The following is a 20,011-nucleotide window of genomic DNA, read 5'->3' as shown; positions in this document are numbered from 1 at the left end:
CCGATTTTGTTTCAACAATTTGATATGGTTTATTCTCGTTTTGATACGAAATTGCACCGTGCACACCAATCTGCGTTAGCGGCTGGCGAAATGCAATCAGTGATTATTATGTTTTTTGTTTAGTATTTTAATGATATTATATCATTATTCAGTATTTATTTCTTGCTTCCATGGTAAATTTTTGGGTAGTAAGTATTTACCTATTTACATTTCTTATGGTAGTATGTATCACATGGACCCTGAACAGGGTGTAGCAAACACAGATAATTCAATTAAGTTACAGGTACTTAACACGTCTCTAACATAACTCTAGTGGCTTTCACAAACTAACATATTATTTTGTCCTCTTTCATTTTATGTGTCTACTATTATTCATTTCTGTGGCGGGTCATTTCTCAATAACCTCATACCCCTGGCTTTACCTATTCGCAAATTCTCATCAGAAGATTCCGCTAAGCAGTTTTGATTGTAGAATTAACTTGGCACGGGTTACGTACAATCACCAAAAATCACCAAAAATTAATTGCAAATAAATCGGAATCTCCTGGGAATTTGCAAATAGATATGGCCAGGGGAATAAGATCAGGGAATGACCCGGCGTATTACTAATACGTAGTTTATAAGTCAGGTCGCCACCTAAAATCAGCGCCACGCGGCATTATGGTAACATTCCATTTCTAACCGCAGCTGCACTCCCGGTACTGAACGCGTCGCTGTTATTGTCAATTTCCATAGTAAAATGAACAGTAGTGCAGCTGTCGTTGTAAATGGGCTGAGCAGAGATTCTATTTTAGAGTCCAATGTTATTGTTTTTGCTTCATTATATTATATCCGCTACCTAAAGGTTGTCTCGAAGAGATCGCCTGCTGTTTAACCTCTTTTTCCTGTATTATTTGTATTGTTTTCTGTAATGAGGTGTGCAATAAAGAGTATTTGTATTGTATTGTATTGTAAATTTTGTATTTAATGTCCCATGTTGTGGCGTTTAATAAATCTATTCCTTTCTTCTTTCAAAATCAATTGAAAACCATATCAAGTTATTAAATCAGAATTAGCTTCTTTAAGCGTAGGTACGCATGAAGACGTAACTCGAGGCGCAACCCTTCCACGGGCACTCGACAATAAATTACGAAATCTTTATTCAATGTGACTTATTATTCACGATTCTTGACTCACAAAGGCTTTTGTTTAACTTGAAATAAAACAGATATGTTACGAATAAGATTTTATTCAGGTTTCGTCACGTGGATATTTCGACCTTCGACCGCAAATGTAGAAAATGTATTTAGGTAATATGTAAGGATTTAAAATTTAATTGCCTACAGGAATATTTAGGAAAATGATGATTAGAGTTCCGGAAGTTATAGCTATGTTTTTGAATTTGAATATGGAGTCTTTTATTTTATAGCGTACCTTATTCAATAAAAGTTTAATTTTTTTATTTTAAATGGGGGTATAACACAGCTTAGCCGGTCAAACAACTTCGCTTCTTTCTACTGACGGAAAAATTTGTGGCTGTAGGTATAAATTATAGATCGAGTCGGATGGTGACTGCAGCGGCGTTGACGCAGACGATATCACTTTCAATCTTCTTCATAAGGCTGTCTTTCCACTGAGGCGGAGATGAGAGAATCAACCAAAAACATTGGTTCTCTTTTCCACTCCGCTGGGTGCTAGGTACCTATTGGTTGAATCACATACATCTCAACTCCGCCCCAGTGGAAATGCAGCCTATAATGACTATAACGTGACGTGTGATGTGACGTAGGTATTGAACGTCTTAAGGTGACAGTCCATTTTCATTCACAGCACTACCATTCATTTTACCAAAGACATATGTAACTTCGTATAAGATGAATAAGGTCTAAGGAAAAAAAGTGCCTCGGAAATCAAGAAATACTTAGTCATTCTCGCATAGATGGCGCACACACCTTTGGCCTGTGCTCGGCTAGATGGCGTGACGACACCGTTTCATATTTCACAATTTTAATAAATAGATAAGTATCAGTGAATGAGCATGGGTCAAAACAATATAAAAATAATAAAATCATTTATCCATATACATTTATCCATTTTTTTGATAATTTTATTCGAGTTTATTTTGAGTTTTAGTCGTGTGTCGATAGATGGCAGTAAATTTACAGCGACTACAAAATTTACTATGATAGGCCCCTCTATACTATCTATTCTCTTTGATTTTACTATAGAAATTGACAATAACGCCGATGGTATTGAGGCAGTAGTGCGGCAATGACAACACATTTTTTCAAGCAAATTGTTAGTGACAAGTGTGACAACGCTGCAGCAGCCAACGCCGCTGCCACAACCCGTATGCAACCTTTAATCTATAAAAGCGAACTGCAAACTTGCGCCTATTTCATGTAAATAGAGCAAAGGAGGCCATTATAAAAGTAAAACGGGGCGGAAAAATAACGAACGCCTGCTTTGAGGGTCGCAAACGGTCACGTGTGCATAAATATTACTTGTTTTGAAACTACGTTTTATATAGAAGGTAAGTAATATAGTCACCTATTTAGAAACTACAACAATTTTTTCTTTGAATTAAGTTTCGTTTACTAAAAACTAACGGAACGGACGCAAGGTAATATTTGCTAAACAAAAAGTAGTAGCATAGATACCTATATGTAACTTCGTATAAGATGAATACCTAAAGTCTAAGGAAAAAACGTGCCTCGGAAATCAAGAAAAAATCATTCCCGGATAGATGGCGCACACAGCTTTGGCCTATGCTCGGCTAGATGGCGTGACGACACCGTTTCATATTTAACAATTTTAACACATCGATATGAGTGAATGAACGACCCATGTTTATGTATAATTTTTTTTTTTGATAATTTGATACGTTTTCATTTTGAGTTTTACTCCTGTGTCGATAGATGGCAGTAAATTTACTGTGACTACAAAATTTACTATGACAGGATCCCTCTATACTATCTATTCTCTTTGGTAGCAGGTATTAGGTATACAAACAGCAACACTCCTAACTGTACATATGTGGACCTTATTACAAAAGGCATAAGGTCCACCGATGTGCAGTTAACAGTGTGGGCGATGATATTACCAGACATAAATGGAAGTTAGGTAGGTACGGATTTTTGCATGCTTTTAAACATGCATCAGTTACAATGATAAAATTTGGTTTCGTGATTTCGGGGTTGGTCCCATAGTAAAAGTTGCTCAGTATGATCTAAATATTAACGGCTTAAAATGATTATCGTTCATTTACAATTATTGTATATTAGGCAACAAAAGCAATTTCGGGTCGGGAATAATTAAAAAATACGGAACACTAACAACTATAAGCGCACCTTGCCCCTTGGGAAATATTGTCACTAACACTAACACAATGCAATGAAAGTGGTCCAGCCAGAATACAAATCAAGATACTACCTACTCTCCAGACCTCTGAACACCTGATTGGCTATCCTCTCAAGTGATTGTCAGCGAGCAGCCAATCAGAACTCGTCATTACCGCCGAGCGCTGTAATTGGTTGGGAGAGCGGCGCGAGCGCTGCCTTCGAGACTACATTCTTTTATGATTTATGTAAATTCTAATTTTGATAAACAAAATTTTAATGGACTTGTATATAGCAATAACAGAATTAAATAACTACCTACTCGTAGTTTCAGCAGACAATCAGCTAAAATGGCAAAGCTGTAAGCTTTCTAGAAGGTAGTTCCATAGAACGCACTTTTCCTGAGTTTGAACTCTGTTTAGGGGGTTTACTGTTCTTTGGAACAAATAGGAGCCCCATTCAGATTTAACCACTTGCTACGATTTTGATGTCACTTGCTTGAATTTTTTTACTCTTTAGGTAAGTTGCGATTACATAAGTCTCCTCGTTAAGATATTAGTACCCTTACTTGTCTTAACTTATTTATTTTTAGAAAAATAACCATTTTGTAAATCGTTATCTTTGTAATATTAGTCATTAATACAGCACGCTTATTGCCATATTGCCATCTGTAGTTTTCGCTCAGAGTTACTCTGCTCGTATTAGATATCACACTCTTTAACTAGATGGCGTTGTCATATCATAAACAGGTTATAATTTTGTTCATCCTAATATAATAGTTTGCATCGTTTGCATCACAAAGTAAACTTGAAACTGAGTTTGAACTGTTTTGCATACTATTGATTTTAGTGAAAGACTTGTTTGTATGTAGTTTATACATATGTAGGTATATTGTTTAGTTAATTAAGGTTCCGTATTACGCCAAAAGAAAAAGGAACCCTTATATCGACGCCGGAAAGCAAACACGTGGTAACCCACTCAAGGCCAAAATTTTTTTTATTGCAAGTTTGGAATCTCCAATTTTTTCTGCGTCGATAGGTCGAATCCATGTGCCAATACGATGAAAAATGGGGAAAATAGGAACACAAAATTTTCTCCTTTTTCTTGAAATGTACTCGGCAAACACGCAGTAAATAGCAAAAAAAAGGTCAAAAATTGAAATAATTGTATTTACAGCATTTACAACCTCCGTTGGTCTGACGCAAGTGTAGGTTACTACGTGTTCGCCGCTCATGAATGTGAATGTCTTGCAGTTACGCTATTTGGTGGGAAATAATGTTTAGTCGAGTAGTGGTTTAACACAAATTCACACACTATTAAAATATGAGAGACATGTCTTTTACTACGTTTTCAAGGATCAAGTAAAACTACCTCATAATAATTATTTCACTGTTGTAGGGCGTAAGGTTTAAACTTCTGCGCCTTATTTCGTTTTAACGCGGCTATCGCGGCCATTACTTGAACGTTTGCGACGTCGCTCAGTGCGGTTCGGGGGGTGAAAGTGAGGCGACGTGTTTGTAATCAAGTAAAATATTACGGGGATTTTGGATAAAGTGATTATTTTTATTTAAGAAAGGATTTTTTTTTAATTGTAAGCATGTAAAATTGCAATATTTACGGTGTGTGTATCGATTTTATGGTTTTATGGTACTTAAATAAAATTTGGTCTTATGGTATCTGATTTTTGTTTTGTCTAAAGTGGACTCTTATTTTATAAGAGGATGTAGAAACCACTTTTTTTTTAATCAAACGTCGTTGTTATACTTTGGTTAGATTTTGATCTCCCATTACGTTGTCTTTTCCAAAGTGGACTTCTTATTTTTTAGTTGGTTTTACAATAACAGATTTTGTAAGATTTAATTATGTTCTTGAAAATTAAACAAAAGTATGTGTTTTGTTTGGTCTTAAGAATGCTTATATGGAAATATTTATTCATAAACAATAATACAATTAAAAATACACTACATAATCTAAACATAAATCTAATTAAAAACTAAACTTAAATATAAATATAAGCAAAATAATATAGACAAAGAAAAAAGAATTAACCTAATTAACTAAAAGTACCTAAAAAGTAAAAAACCTACAAATAAAATATTGCTTATATTGATTTTAATAGTTTAAATCATCATAATAGATGTGTTATTTTCGTTTATGAATCCCGAAAACATCTTTAAATTTTATAAGTATACATTTGAAATGTCGTGCAATTTACTTTATGATGCCATTAAAGTAATTTTTAAGGGTGTGGTAATTTTTTTTGTTAATACATTTAATGCATTCTTTATTTCTTACAAAAAGAAAAAAAATACTGTTACAGCATTTTGTTCACTTAAAATTTCTAAACTACAACGTTTAAAACCTTATTACGGATATCTTTTGTCATATTCAGGTGGATTACTGCGTTTTTGCTGTCCATACAAATTTTAAGGAAATGCTATCCCATACATTTGGTACTGGCGTTTACTACGAGTTTGCGCACTGTCTAAAAAAGATCAAAACGTATGGTAACCCACAAAATATGGTCTTGTAATAACTTGCGGTTAAATTTATTTAAATGAATTTAAAGTCCAAAAAATTTTGAATGTTGCATCCAATTTTGAGTTAGTTATGTTCATAAACAACGTAGTTATGATTTTTTTTTTCAAAACTCGAAAAGTTTTTCGTCTCTGGTGAACAATTTGGTTTTTGTGGGTTACTACGTGTTTGCTTTCGGGCGTCGATATAATCACTTTGTTATCCGTCCGTCTGTTTGTCCGTCTGTCTGTGAAGACCCTTTATCTCGGGAACGCGTGTATGATTCGAGTTAAAATTTAAATTCGAAGGTGTTTGCGCAGTTCCCAGCCCGCATTGAGCCAACGTAGATCAAACATAATGGAAAGGCGACCCAGGGAATTTTTAAAACAAAATACATGACTTTCTTTAAAGTCTTCTAACATGCATTTAAAGTCTTCTAACATGCATTTAAAGGCGTCTAACATGCATTTAGCTGTTCTCTACATACCAGCTGGATGTTATTAAAATCTGCCTTATTATGAACGCTGGCACGTACGCGGCATCCATCTTGCTCATATCGGGCCCATTCGTATGAATGAACGTTCTTCTTTGACCTTGATATATATACCTATACCTATACCTATTCGTGAATGCTAGAACATCATATAGCCTTATGCCACATAAACCAATTGTATTGTAACCAATACAAAATTATATAGCCAAGGAAGTTAGAATCTTGTTTTATTTTTGATTGGGTTGAATTCAATTTTTTCAAAATATTTACGAGGCCAATGAAATGCGTCCTACTTTGTTTTTAATGAAGGTTGACATTCCATCGACACTGAGTGTACATTCTAATGGACATTGGGCGGCACGAGTATAGGGTAGTTGACTGTAGCTAAGAGTCTACCGTTATAATATACCTAAATCGTTTGTGATTCAAATGGGCTGCTATTTAACTGATCACCAGATTTAGTAAAATTTAATACCAAAAAAATATATTTTACCACCCTAAAATAATGAATGATCACCAAAATTATAACACCATTTTAATGTCAAATGATTACCAATTTTATTACATTTTACTATCCTTTTAAAGGAAATGACACCAAAGTAATCATTATTAACTCATAAATAGTAAATGATTACCAAATTTCAAACCCCATTTTAATGTGAAATGATAACCAAATTTTTACATCTTGCTATCCTATTAAAGAAAATGACACAAAAATAATCATTGTAAACCCAAAAATAGTAAATGACCACCAAAATTAGAACTCCATTTTAATGTAAAATTATAACCAAATTTTTAAATCTTGCTATCCTATTAAAGAAAATGACACAAAAATAATCATTGTAAACCCAAAAATAGTAAATGACCACCAAAATTAGAACTCCATTTTAATGTAAAATTATAACCAAATTTTTAAATCTTGCTATCCTATTAAAGCAAATTACTCCAAAATAATCATTGTAAACCCAAAAATAGTAAATGACCACCAAAATTGTAGTTTTCTAGTAGCATTTATTTTCTGTATGGGTCGCAGTTCAAACCTAACCTAACCCACTTTTCCAGTAGCATTTCTTTTCTGTAAGGGTCGCAGTTCAAACCTAACCTAACCCACTTTTCCAGTAGCATTACTTTTCTGTAAGGGTCGCAGTTCAAACCTAACCTAACCCATTTTTATAGTAGCATTTGGTTTCTGTAAGGGTCGCAATTCAAACCTAACCTAACCCACTTTTCTGATAGTTTCTGTAAGGGTCGCAGTTCAAACCTAACCTAACCCACTTTTCTAGTAGCATTTCGTTTCTGTATGGGTCGCAGTTCAAACCTAACCTAACCCACTTTTCTAGTAGCATTTCGTTTTTGTAAGGGTCGCAGTGCTAACCTTACCTAACCCACTTAACTGATAGCAGTTTAACTTACTTTTCTAGTAGCATAACGAAATGCTACTAGAAAAGTAGGTTAAGTTAGGTAGGTATGCGGTGCGAGGTACGGGGGGTTGAGCGGGAGGGGCTAGTAATTTTGGCATCAGTTTACTTTATTTGGTAATATGTATACATTTTTTGGTAATCATAGTGGTTTATTTAGGTGAAAATATCGCATTAATTTGGCCTTCAAGATTTGGTGATCATTAATGATTTTTGGTGGTCATTCAATATATTTGGTATTTGAATACAATTTGAAGGGCAGTCGTAATTAAAACGGTGGTACTTTCGTATTTTTAGGCCTTATTTTTTTGGTGTTCAGTATTTTTTTTTGGTAAGCATGATTTTTTTATTTAGGGTACATAAGTATTTTTTGGTGGTCATTATATTTGTAGCCATTCAAATGACACAAATTATTTTTCAAATACATACTTTCGGTTATGGACCTTAATAAATGTTCAAATAACTTTTATTCAAAAATAAACTCAACTGAAAAGTTTTATCTTGCACCAATTATTTTAAATGCCTGTTACAAATAAAACTATATCTCAATAAGTGTCATCAAAACATCGAAAATAATTGTACGTCTAAAGCAGAAAACTTTTGAAAGTTAAAGCGTTTAATGCTGAACTTATGCCAAACTTTGAAAGTACGTTTATATCTGCAGACACTAATAATAATTAATGAAATTAGGCATTAAAACTTTGTTCATTAAATACTCTTTTTAGATTTAACGCAGTCGTTATACTCGTATATTATCGCTAAAGCACATGTTAACACTTTTTTGCACAAAAGAAGTACATAATACAGGAAATACTTACAGTAAATGTGTACAACAGAGGCGAACTTAATCCTCTTAAGGGATGTCTTCCAGCTAACCTTTAAGCAACTGAGAGAGATACATATGAAATGGTAGTCGAACTAAGATAATAATGTACATGACGGCAAGACCTACACCTACAACGATAGGGATTCGATCATTAGGTATTTGAATACAATTTAAACCTTTTCGTTAGGATAAAGCACCCACGTTAGAACGGTCCGGTCCGGGCGTCCGACACTTCGTTTTCCAGGAAGAGTATTCGGCGAATCACGTGATGTTTTCTAAAGACAACGAAATCTTGGTCGCCTCGGCCCGGACCCAGACCGTTGTAGCGTAAGTCGTCCTTAAAGAGGTATGCCGTACCTATTTGATTTGGTTCGTGTAATTTTACAAAAAAACCAAAGAAATTCACCTGTTGTTTACTTCCCTATAGATTTAAAATAATTAAATTGCCAATTATAATGATGAAATATTTACCTATGTTGAATGGTTCTATATTTTTTCCATAGCAATAAAATAATCATAATCTCCATACTATTCATACAACGACCGCCAAAAGTGACAATAGCGTAATGCGATTTTAAAACGGGAATAATTCTTAGACTCCCTCGCCTCCATGTTGGAACACAAAATGGTGGACGCGTAAACAAGATGGCCGGCGCTTACGCCATTTTGGAAGATGGCGTCGCCAACGGGCATCGTCATGAATATGCAGCGGTGGAACTGAAGTGTTGTTATCATAGCTTACAGAGTTATTAGCTTTGTGAGAACCAGTTATTAATTAACCCCTTGTGCTATTATTGATACACTAGCAAGCGAAAGATTCTAAAATTGAACTACGAGCTAAGTGAGTGGATCGAAATGTGGAATCTTGAGCATTGCGAGAATTTCAAGGCACAAGTGTAAAACAACTTTGCTAACGATGAAGCACTAGATGACTTTGCCACTTAAATGGTTAAAATGAAACTTTCTCATCCGTTTTTGAAGTATGACGAAAGTGTGGTGAAAAATACATGTATATTATAGGTATTATCGTAAATGTATTTTCAATTAATATCTAAACGAAACTAGACATGGTTACATTTTTGTCAAAAATCCGTCATTGAGTTGAATGACGATGGATAATGATGATGATGTTTTTTAAAGTAGTGTCGTAAATTCTCAACAATAATAAAAGCTGTCGGGTTGGAACATTTATGCGAAGCTAGTTACTTCTTGGTAGGGAATTAGAGTAGGTATTGAGTATTGAGTAGATAGTCGTTCAAGTGCAAAGACTCGACATCTTTGCACAAGTAAACCAAACTACCTAATACAAAAATAATTGTTTTGTGGTCTAAAATCGCCGAACTGAATAGGTGTATTAAAAAAATAGAATTATGAAGGATTTAAACACGAAAACTGAGCGTTACAGATCGAAGTTCTTTGGGACCAGAGGGCTCCTTAAATTGGATCGCCAGCCGGAATACCGAGTGGTGGGAATATCGGTGCATAATACCTTTGTAATAGGGGGGTAGCCAGAGGCACAAGGAATTATGAATGCAGGGTTTTAACTGCTCCTATAGGGATTTGTGACATAAGTTTTTAACTTAGTTAATGTTTTTGGAATGACATTTTACCTCTCAGATTTTTTGTCTTTTTTGACTATCCCTGCTTACGAAGCTGGAGGTTTTGGGTTTGAATGCTGGTAACTATTATTTATATAATTATTTAATCTATTATTGACCGAGTGAATGTATAGATCTTTTCCCCAAAATCGTTAATTCCGCGTAGCAAATTTTCCATTCGCATTTTTTCCCACCCGAATTTCTACCCATACCGTATTTTTGTCATACGCTTGTTTCTCAATTCTCAAATTATCGCAACATTTTTATTTTTTAAGGGGCCCACTGATTAACAGTCCGCCGGACGGTATCGGCCTGTCAGTTGTTCGGAACTGTCAAAATTTTGTTCTAACTGACAGGCCGATACCGTCCGGCGGACTGTTAATCAGTGGGCCCCTTTACGCTATACTTAATTTTCTTATAATTAATACTTTCCAAGTCATTTTCATCGCATTCTTTTTATTTCTTAGGCGATAATATTACCATGCAGTCCCACCGCACTGTTTCTTTTCAAAAAATATTTAGTTCACAACTTAGCTAAACGGAGCCTCGCAAAGCGGGGCTTCTATTTCTGGGCGGTTTGTCCTTCGGGCATCTGAAGCTACCTAACGAACCTAACCTACCTTAGTGTGACATCCATGAAAACATTACACTTTGGGGAAAAAAGTGTAGGTAGGTTATGTTCGTTAGGTAGCTTCAGATGCCCGAAGGGCAATACATTTAAGATGGGATGTAATATTAAAACAGTCACAGTCAAACGTCTGTATTGTTTGTCATAATGCGTTGTACAGAGACGATAAAGTTATCGGCAGACGTCAGACCGTCGAAATTATGATAAATTCTTCGATCCTCGGTCCTCGGTGAGACCAGACAAGCATATTATCCTTTCCTCGTTTGCCTACGTCTTGTGCTGTTTAAAAGCAAATATCGTTTCGTAAAGACCTGGATACGCACATACCTACACATGACACGGAGACTTCTGCGTTTTAATTAAATAAATTACAACATTTTATGTCAGACTATTATCTAAACCTAGACAAACACTTGTCTATAAAAACCCTAGAGAGGTCGGGTGACGACCCCACAGGTGCGAGCGAAAGAGATAGCAATACACCACCTGACACGATGGCATGACAGGTGCTTGCGACCGTTAATATGTTATCCCTTTTTTCACCCAGCCAAGCCAATATGGACCTTATTGATAAAACAAGCGGTTGAAGTAAACCGCAATTAAGATTGTGGCGATGTAATGTAAAGGAATGCCACAGAGTAAATTTAGATATGTAGAAGGTTTTAGATACTGCAAGTTTTGAAAGTTGGTTGTATGAAGCTTTTTTAAGATTTTTTTAAAGGACAGAAGGTTAGACGATAGGAATGCCACAGAGTAATTTTTAACACACTAATGATTTTACATACTGCCGGTTTTAAGGGCTGGTTGTATGAAGTTTTTAAAGGGTTTTTTATAGGACAGATGGTCGGCGCGTGCGCTCAAGTGTAAAAAAGGTTGGAAGGTGTCTAAGGCCCTATAAACTTTGCCTTAGCTATATTGTGTTTGCCTTATCTTGCGAGAATATGTTAGAAGTTTAAAACGGTACCATGGAACGGCCTATTAGCGTAGTAAACTTTTCCTCTTAACCCTTAATGAACCTCTTTTTCAGTATATAAAGTATAATAATTAATTACTTAAGCATTCTTAACTTTTATATTTAAATATTCTAAAACCCGTAGTAGCCCATTTTCAGTAAACAATAGATACTCTTCTTACAATGTTGTTAAGGCTTAATTTAAATTAGGTTTTCGATGGTACGAGGTAAATCATTTTACCAAATAATTTTCTTTTTCTAATAATTTTCTCACTTAAACGTTATTACTAAAGCCGCATTGGAGCAAAGAGCACCAAACAGATCTTGGTCATAATATGAATTGATAGCCTTGTCGTCATCAAATTTATTGGAGCGGTCAAGGTGCTCACAAATATCTGAACACGCCTCTATTGTCAAGGGAAGCACGAAAAATATTCCTAATAAAATGTTTACGACGTATTTTGATAGTACCTATAGGACACATCTATCTTTAATTATTAATTTCTTTTAGTAATACCACTGCATATATCTTACTCGTAGGTATATATGTATTTAATATACTTTCAAACAGGGCTCGGAACCGGTATTTTTTAAAAACCCCGAAATAGCCCAATATTTTGAATTATTTTATGCTCTTTAGATAGGACTGAATAATGTATAGATTATCCCATTAAAAATGAAATAATAAACCAAAGAACGAAAACGAACTTAATAATACCGGTATTTTTGTATAGAGCAAATACCGGTTTGCGACCCCTGCTTTCAAACATAGAAAAGCTTATGATGGGTACTACCATAGATAGGTATGTATACTCGTATGTACTTACATAATGGGATCAAATAACTCACCGTATTTCGTGTCGACACGTAGTTTCAGCTAATTTACATTTGAGCTAGTTTCCAGCTAATCCCCATTCAGTCCTTTTGATAAATGACTAATTACTTTACGAGTGAATAATACCTAAATCACTTCAATCCTATTATATAATGGATAGTAATACTAGATATAATGGAGATCGCTTTTGAGACGGTTTTAGGGACATAAATATGTATTAGTTGGCGCTAGTCACAAACTAAAGCTAGCTTTGTAGGCACTACAAGTACCGACAGTGGACGTCAAGATATGTTTACATTTATCGCCTTTTTACAAAAGAGTAAGGTGCAAAAGTGTAAAGAATCATCGGAAGATCAGCGCTGGAAGCCACCAGCAACATGCTGAGATGGGGCCATTTCGTGGCACTTTAATCTTATTTTGTGTTTCTTTTTAGGGTTCCGTACCCAAAGGGTAAAACGGGACCCTATTACTAAGACTTCGCTGTCCGTCCGTCCGTCCGTCCGTCTGTCACCAGGCTGTATCTCACGAACCGTGATAGCTAGACTGTTGAAATTTTCACAGATGATGTATTTCTGTTGCCGCTATAACAACAAATACTAAAAACAGAATAAAATAAAGATTTAAATGGGGCTCCGATACAACAAACGTAATTTTTGACCGTTTTGTTTTTTGCTTTTTTTTGTTTTTTTTTTTTTGCATTATGCTACGGAACCCTTTGTGCGCGAGTCCGACTCGCACTTGCCTGGTTTTTTATTATGTGTTGTACCGATTGTTTGTGCTTACGAATAAATCTGTTCTATTCTATTATATTCTATTCATATCTGTGATGTCGACTGTACATGAAGATTTAAATGTAGGTATTAAATTTGAATGGCGAGAAACGGCACAGGACCGGGATCAGTGGCGAGCAGTCGTGGCTCGTGGTGGAGGCCAAGACGCTCTTTGAGTCGCTGTGCCGGAGGAGTAAGTAGTAAGTATTCAATTTGAAAATTAAATAGGTACAGTCGCCATCAGATATCTGAACGCGCCTCTATTGTCAAGGCGTTAGAGTGCATGTTCAGATATTGTGAACACCTTGGCCGCTCCGATATATCTGATGGCGACTGTACATTCTAGCTCCTTAAGGTTAACCTTGTGTTTTTATCAACCCTTTATACATAGGCACTAACTAGACAAGTACCTTAATACCTTTTCACTGCCTAGATCTACCCTGGGCCAACCCCAACCCCTAAAAGAGCGTCTTAATCCCAAAAATAGCAAAATAAATAGAAAATAGCCAACACCCAAATAAAACAATCCAAAACCTCATAAAAATCAAGCCGAATTATGCCACTGGAATTTTCCTTCGAGAAAAATCTATGCCAACGCGAAACCGCAAACTTTAAACTGCAGTTCTTTTAAACAAAATAAACTTTGATCAGTCGTGATAGGGGCGAGTTTGGTGGTTTGTTCAAGACGGTAATGATTACAAATGGCGCATTGTTTGGCGCGGAAAATGGAAGTGTCAATACCAAGGGACAGATTTGGAGATCTGGCGATAAGAGCGCGCCAGACCGGGATTTAAATAATGGAATGGAGGAATGAAAAAAACTACGAGTATATAGCTAAGTTGTAGCTGTTTCGGGTAACTCATGACGTTATATTGTTGTTTATGTGACTAACCCCCTTATTCATATAAGGTAGTAACGTTGTACAAATCTGTTAGTTTTTGTCCGTTTATAACAAATAGAAATGTCAAAAGACGTAGGTAAGATATCAAATATTTTTTTTATGATTTGTTATATGTGACAGTTATATGTTATGTTACAGTTATGTTACAGTTATGTGTTATATGTTAATGAATAACGCCACAATTTCTTAAAACTATTTTTTTAAGTTCTACGTACCTATATTGTATATTTCATCGAAGTCGTCCGATACCGGAGAAAAATAAAATGTAAAATATAACGGGATTTAATCGCAGACAGTCTAAATTACAAGACCATAATTTACTTTCATATTTCAAACTTCCGTTCAGATTCAGGATAAATAAGTATATGTTACAAGTTAATGTGTCACATATTTAATCGTAAAAAGAAAAAATGCTAATTTATATTTAATTAGCTATTTAAACCTACCATATCAAAGTGCCATACCATATAACTAAGTCGCGTTTCATTTAAAACGGCTAAAAACCTTAAAAATGTAAATCAGTGTGCGAAGAACCCTCTGGACCCGGGTATGTCCTTAAACTACGTCCAAGACCACCGGTGGACGGGCAGCAGCGTCCCTCAAATTCGGTGTACTCAAGCGTGGCTATTATGGCATTCACCTCCCAAAAAAGGGAGTCCCTACGTTCAGCAGTGGACGTCTTATGGCTGAGATGATGTGCGAAGAAAATCTAGTCAACAATTTACCTAGCGACATTTTAGCGGCGTTGTCTCCGCTCCGCCGCGCGCGCGTCACGTCGCAAAAATGTACGTCCAATCTGCTAAAATACACATTAAACAAATTATACCAGTTGCGAGGCTAGGCCACGAAACGTAGCTTGTGAGGTATACAGGGTATTTCATGCAATTGGGGCAACGAGGAAGAACCAAAAGCTGTAAAGGCCGTCTGCGGTATTTCCGGACCAATACGACCCTCAAAATTCCAAGAAAAGAGTGTACTTCGGTATTAAATGACGGTAACGCACTTTGGTATAATGGGTGTCCATGAGCGATGGTAATCGCTTACCATCAGGCGAAACTAAATAATATTTTTCATTGCCTGGCTTGAAAATGTTATTATTTTGTTTAGCAATTTTTTTGCACCACTCTCTTGTCCTCAAAAGTTTTTTTGTAACGGATTTCACTAAAATTAAGCTACATTAAAAATACTTCCCCGTACAGAACAATGTGTAAAATAAAAAAGGATTTTGATTTCTAATTTTACGGTTGTGTTAAAAACGTGTGGAATGAAAAGTTGATTGACTTTTCTAAAACCGGATATAATGAATAGAATCAGGTAATAGGTACCTATTTTATGGAATTCCATATTAATTAAAACAAAAATGTCGCTTTGTTAGCGCGAAATAATTAATCCCGCTAAAAACATTTTTATGTAAAATGTTGCCAAGGCGATACCATATGCATCCTACTGTCAAAAAGGTATCAGATCAGATCTCTTGTAGAGCCAAGTTTTTAACTCTACATACCCTGACTTCACAAACTCTACACCTTAGTAATTAAAATATATGCCTTCGTTACCAATACCAACTAAATACAAGAATTATTGTATAAATAAAAAGTAAAGGGGCCCACTGATTACTATGTAGTTCGCCGGACTATATCAGCCTGTCAGTTGGTCACTTTTAACTGAGAGGCTGATATCGTCCGGCGAACTGGTAATCAGTGGGCCCCTTAATGAACAGTGACGTTCGCTGCCATATTACTGCCGCGATTATGACGTTCATTCCATCAAATTTTATGTAAGAAATTGATAAGATAGAATATAAAAAGGCGGAAAAAATGATACCGCAACAGTAACGCAGCTGCGCAGTCGACATCTGAACGTCACCTTTATCGCTGTAGTTATTCGAATGTCACCTTTATTATTAACGCTTAGTTACCTTTCAATACATTCAATGAATCAATAGAACATGTTTGAACACCGACGACTTTGAAACTTCGTAACAAATTAAACAAGTTGTACTATTGAGTACCTAACCCAAGTCTGAGCAAGCGGGGACTTCTAAACAACTTGTAATGACATTTGCAGAATTAGACTTATGGCTCAGAATCTAGGCTAGATTTAATCTAGATATAGCCTTTGTAATGGTGTGTTGAGTTTGGAGTAAACTTTTGAAGTGGATATTTATACATATGTTTGTTTGCAGTTTATAATTAATAATTAATGTTTAACCACATTTCGAGCTGTGAATTTATTTTAACGAAAGCTAGTTTGTGATACAATTATAATAAAATTAATAAATGTACCGTTCTGATTCTGATTACATCACATCCTCAACGCAACATTACTGCCAACTGTACTGCAAATTCTCGCAATATGCTGATGATGTTATATATAAATATTTACATGTAAATATGTATTATATGTAAGTATACACATATCCCTAGTACCCATATTTAGTATAAGCTTTAAGTACTTCGTTTGGGGCTAGGTCCTTGTGGGATAACGATAACGACAGTAACGTTTAGTGAGCGCCTGCTATACATAGAAACCAGTTTAGGTACATCGTTTATATCACTAATTCCGAACTGTTTCTATCCTGGCATATGTCTGTTACATCTAGGCCTTAGGCCTCGTAATTCCAAAGGCTTAGTGACTAGCTGACTACCCTCAACCCGCGACTTCGTTCGCGAAAAGCTTTCAATTTAAAAAGACTGGCACTATAAAAGAACGTACGCCTCTCCTAAGGTCGGCAACGCACTTACAACTCCATGTTGCGGGTGTGCATAGGCGATGGTTATCACTAATGTATCATCAGGCGATTTGTCTGCTCGTTTGCCTCCTGCCATTAAAAAACTAAAATTGACTGCCTAATTTTCTTGTATAGTGGGTTGCTAGAGGATACTTATATTAACTCACGTTTATAGACGGTTCATATATCTTTATTTACCAATTTACTAGTGCTCGACATGCTAATGCTCAATAGATGACACCTTGCTGTGACCTCTATTGACAATGACTTAAGTTTCAAGATGATGTACTGGGACCGCGTCGAGCACCAGTACGTTTACCTTACCGACGGTACCTATTATACAGTTTCGACCATTGACATAGATATCTAGGGACTGGCTTTACGGGCAATAATAATGAGATATGACAGGGGCCAGTACAGCGGTGTGACACCGCTACAACGTGATTGGTTGATGAGTTCGCATCACGCGCGCGATTGGTTGACGAGTTCGCATCACGCGCGCTATTGGTCGCAACCAGTTGCGTTAAGAATGCACGATTGGCTGGGATTCGTGAGTAGTACCACTGAACTGGTACCATTTTTAGTGCCCGTAAGGCCAGTCCATAGGTATATGTTACTACATGTTATTACTATTTTAATATTAATATAGGCCGGTAGCTTGAACATGTCATGCTCGCTTAAAAGTCTTTGCTTACGGTGGCGTTGTTGATCGGGTCGCCACTTTCCCGAATGAAGGTTGAGGGAGGCGATGGCTGAGATACGCGTCATACTCGTGAACGGGTGCTGTTTGTGGAGACTGGTCTGTTAAGCTAACACGAGCTATTATACTTAGTAACTTTTATTAATTAATTACAGTGAGACGCCTCATTCTGTTCTCGTATGTTTCTTTTCTTTTAATGAATGTATTAATTATACAGGATATTGACTCTTGGAGACCTTATACATCTCTAAGGATAACTTGATAAACTATATAATCTTATAGTTCTGACACCTAGAGACATTTACACCTCTAAATATTATAGATTTTTTTTGTGTGTTTTTTTATCTGTATTTTGTATGTAATTCGACATTAAGAGACCATATACATCTCTTAGTAATTGTAATACGTTAGATTGAATTGTTAGTTTTATTTTATAAAATTGTTGATGTTATTATTTTTGCTTTTATGTAAATTCAATGTTGACGTGTAAAAGTGCCCTTGTGGCCTATTTGCTGAATAAATGTTGATGTTTGATGTTTGTTTGATGTTTATACGTTAATGGTTTCGACTCTCACTAGTGCTCGGAATAGCATACGAGTAGCAAATGGAAGTGTCAGTCGGGCGACCGCGACGATCGCAGTCGATTCGGCCGACAGACAGAGGTCCGGCTGGCCCCGTCGCAGGACCACAAGCAATTAGAACAGGCATACCTTGTACACTCGCCATCTATAGTAGCGGATGAGGGTGGAATCACATTTATGCGATTTATGCGGATGCGATCCCAACAAACAACGCGCCAAAAGTATATCTGTCACCGTGGATACATTTTCCGAATAGAGACAAATCTCTAGGGTTGACGTTTAAAAGTATTTATTACAACCCAAAGGTTCTACAGTTGCATTAATACAAATTATTTATTGCATGCAACTTGCAAATTCATCATCATAATCATATATTTAATATAAATATATTAAATAAAAACAATAACAATAACAAATTCATCATCATATTATTTATTATTATTATTTGTTAGCCTGTTGTGTCCCACTGCTGGGCAAAGGCCTCCCTCTCTTTCTTCCACGCGTCTCGTTCTATGGCAATATTGGGCCAATCTTTCCGAAAGACGTCAAGATCGTGCCGCCACCTCCTTCTAGGTCTGCCGTGACGCCGCACTATGTTTGGTGTCCACTCGGTAGTTTTCTTGGCCCACAAGTCGTTTGGCATACGGCAGATGTGTCCGGCCCAGTCCCATTTAAGCTTGGCGGCTGTCAGGGCTACGTCGGCTACTTTGGTTTTGGAGCGCAAGATGGAATTTCTAATTCTGTCAGTCAATTTGACACCAAGAATACTGCGCTCCATCGCTCTCTGGCAAACCTTGAGGGAAAGCTTTTGAGCATTAGTCAAAAGCTTTCCCTCGTGGTTACGTGGTTATGGTTACGTGGTTGGTGGTGGTGGTGTGGGTTACTCGTCTAATCCCCTCTCAATCATGAAACGCAAAACATCATCATAATCATATATTTAATATAAATATATGAAATAAAAACAATAACAATAACAAATTCATCATCATAATCATATAAATAATAAAATGTCAAATTTAAATAATTGAAAAATTTAACATAATAGGCATATCACGATACAATTAATAACCAAACACCACTAATTTGAATATTGCTGGTATTCGAGATACGACTTAACGCTGTAAAAGCAACGCTCTGATAGCCAGTTTGTCAACGTACAGTCGACGTCAAAGATATGTTTACACTTTTGCACCTTACTCCTTTGTAATAAGGCGAAAAATGTAAACATATCTTTAACGTCGACTGTACATAAAGAGGCTCTTCTCTTACTAATCTATTTTTGTTAAGCTGTTACGGAATGGAAAATAATTTTGACAAGTAGGTTAATGAGTTATACAGTCATTCAACTAAGTACTTATAAACTGATAAGCATCTACTTTGTATAAAGTATTAGGCCAAAGAGAGCACAGGCGTAGACCGCTCAACCGTAACTGTCGGGGGCCAAACTCGGTCCCACGGGGAGTAGGGGTGAGGGCCGTGATGTAAAACTGTCCATTTTAATACAAGTGTCACCGCTGGCTCCCCTATGACGTCATTAACGTCACGTCTTGTAATATAGACGGCAGTCATCTACAGAAAAAAATGCGCAAAATAACATTTGCCTATTATAGGGGATCGGACTGTACTCGTGTCAATCTATAACATTTTTATTCTTTCATCACAAGTAGGTGGTAACTGGTCAGAACATATAAGGGGTACTACTTACTGCAATGAACTCCTAGCATACATTAAGTATTAACCGCCG

Source organism: Cydia fagiglandana, chromosome 23, assembly GCF_963556715.1.
Source record: "Cydia fagiglandana chromosome 23, ilCydFagi1.1, whole genome shotgun sequence".
Lineage (NCBI taxonomy): Eukaryota > Metazoa > Arthropoda > Insecta > Lepidoptera > Tortricidae > Cydia > Cydia fagiglandana.
The sequence above is the reverse complement of the archived record's forward strand: the minus strand, read 5'-3'. Positions refer to the sequence as shown.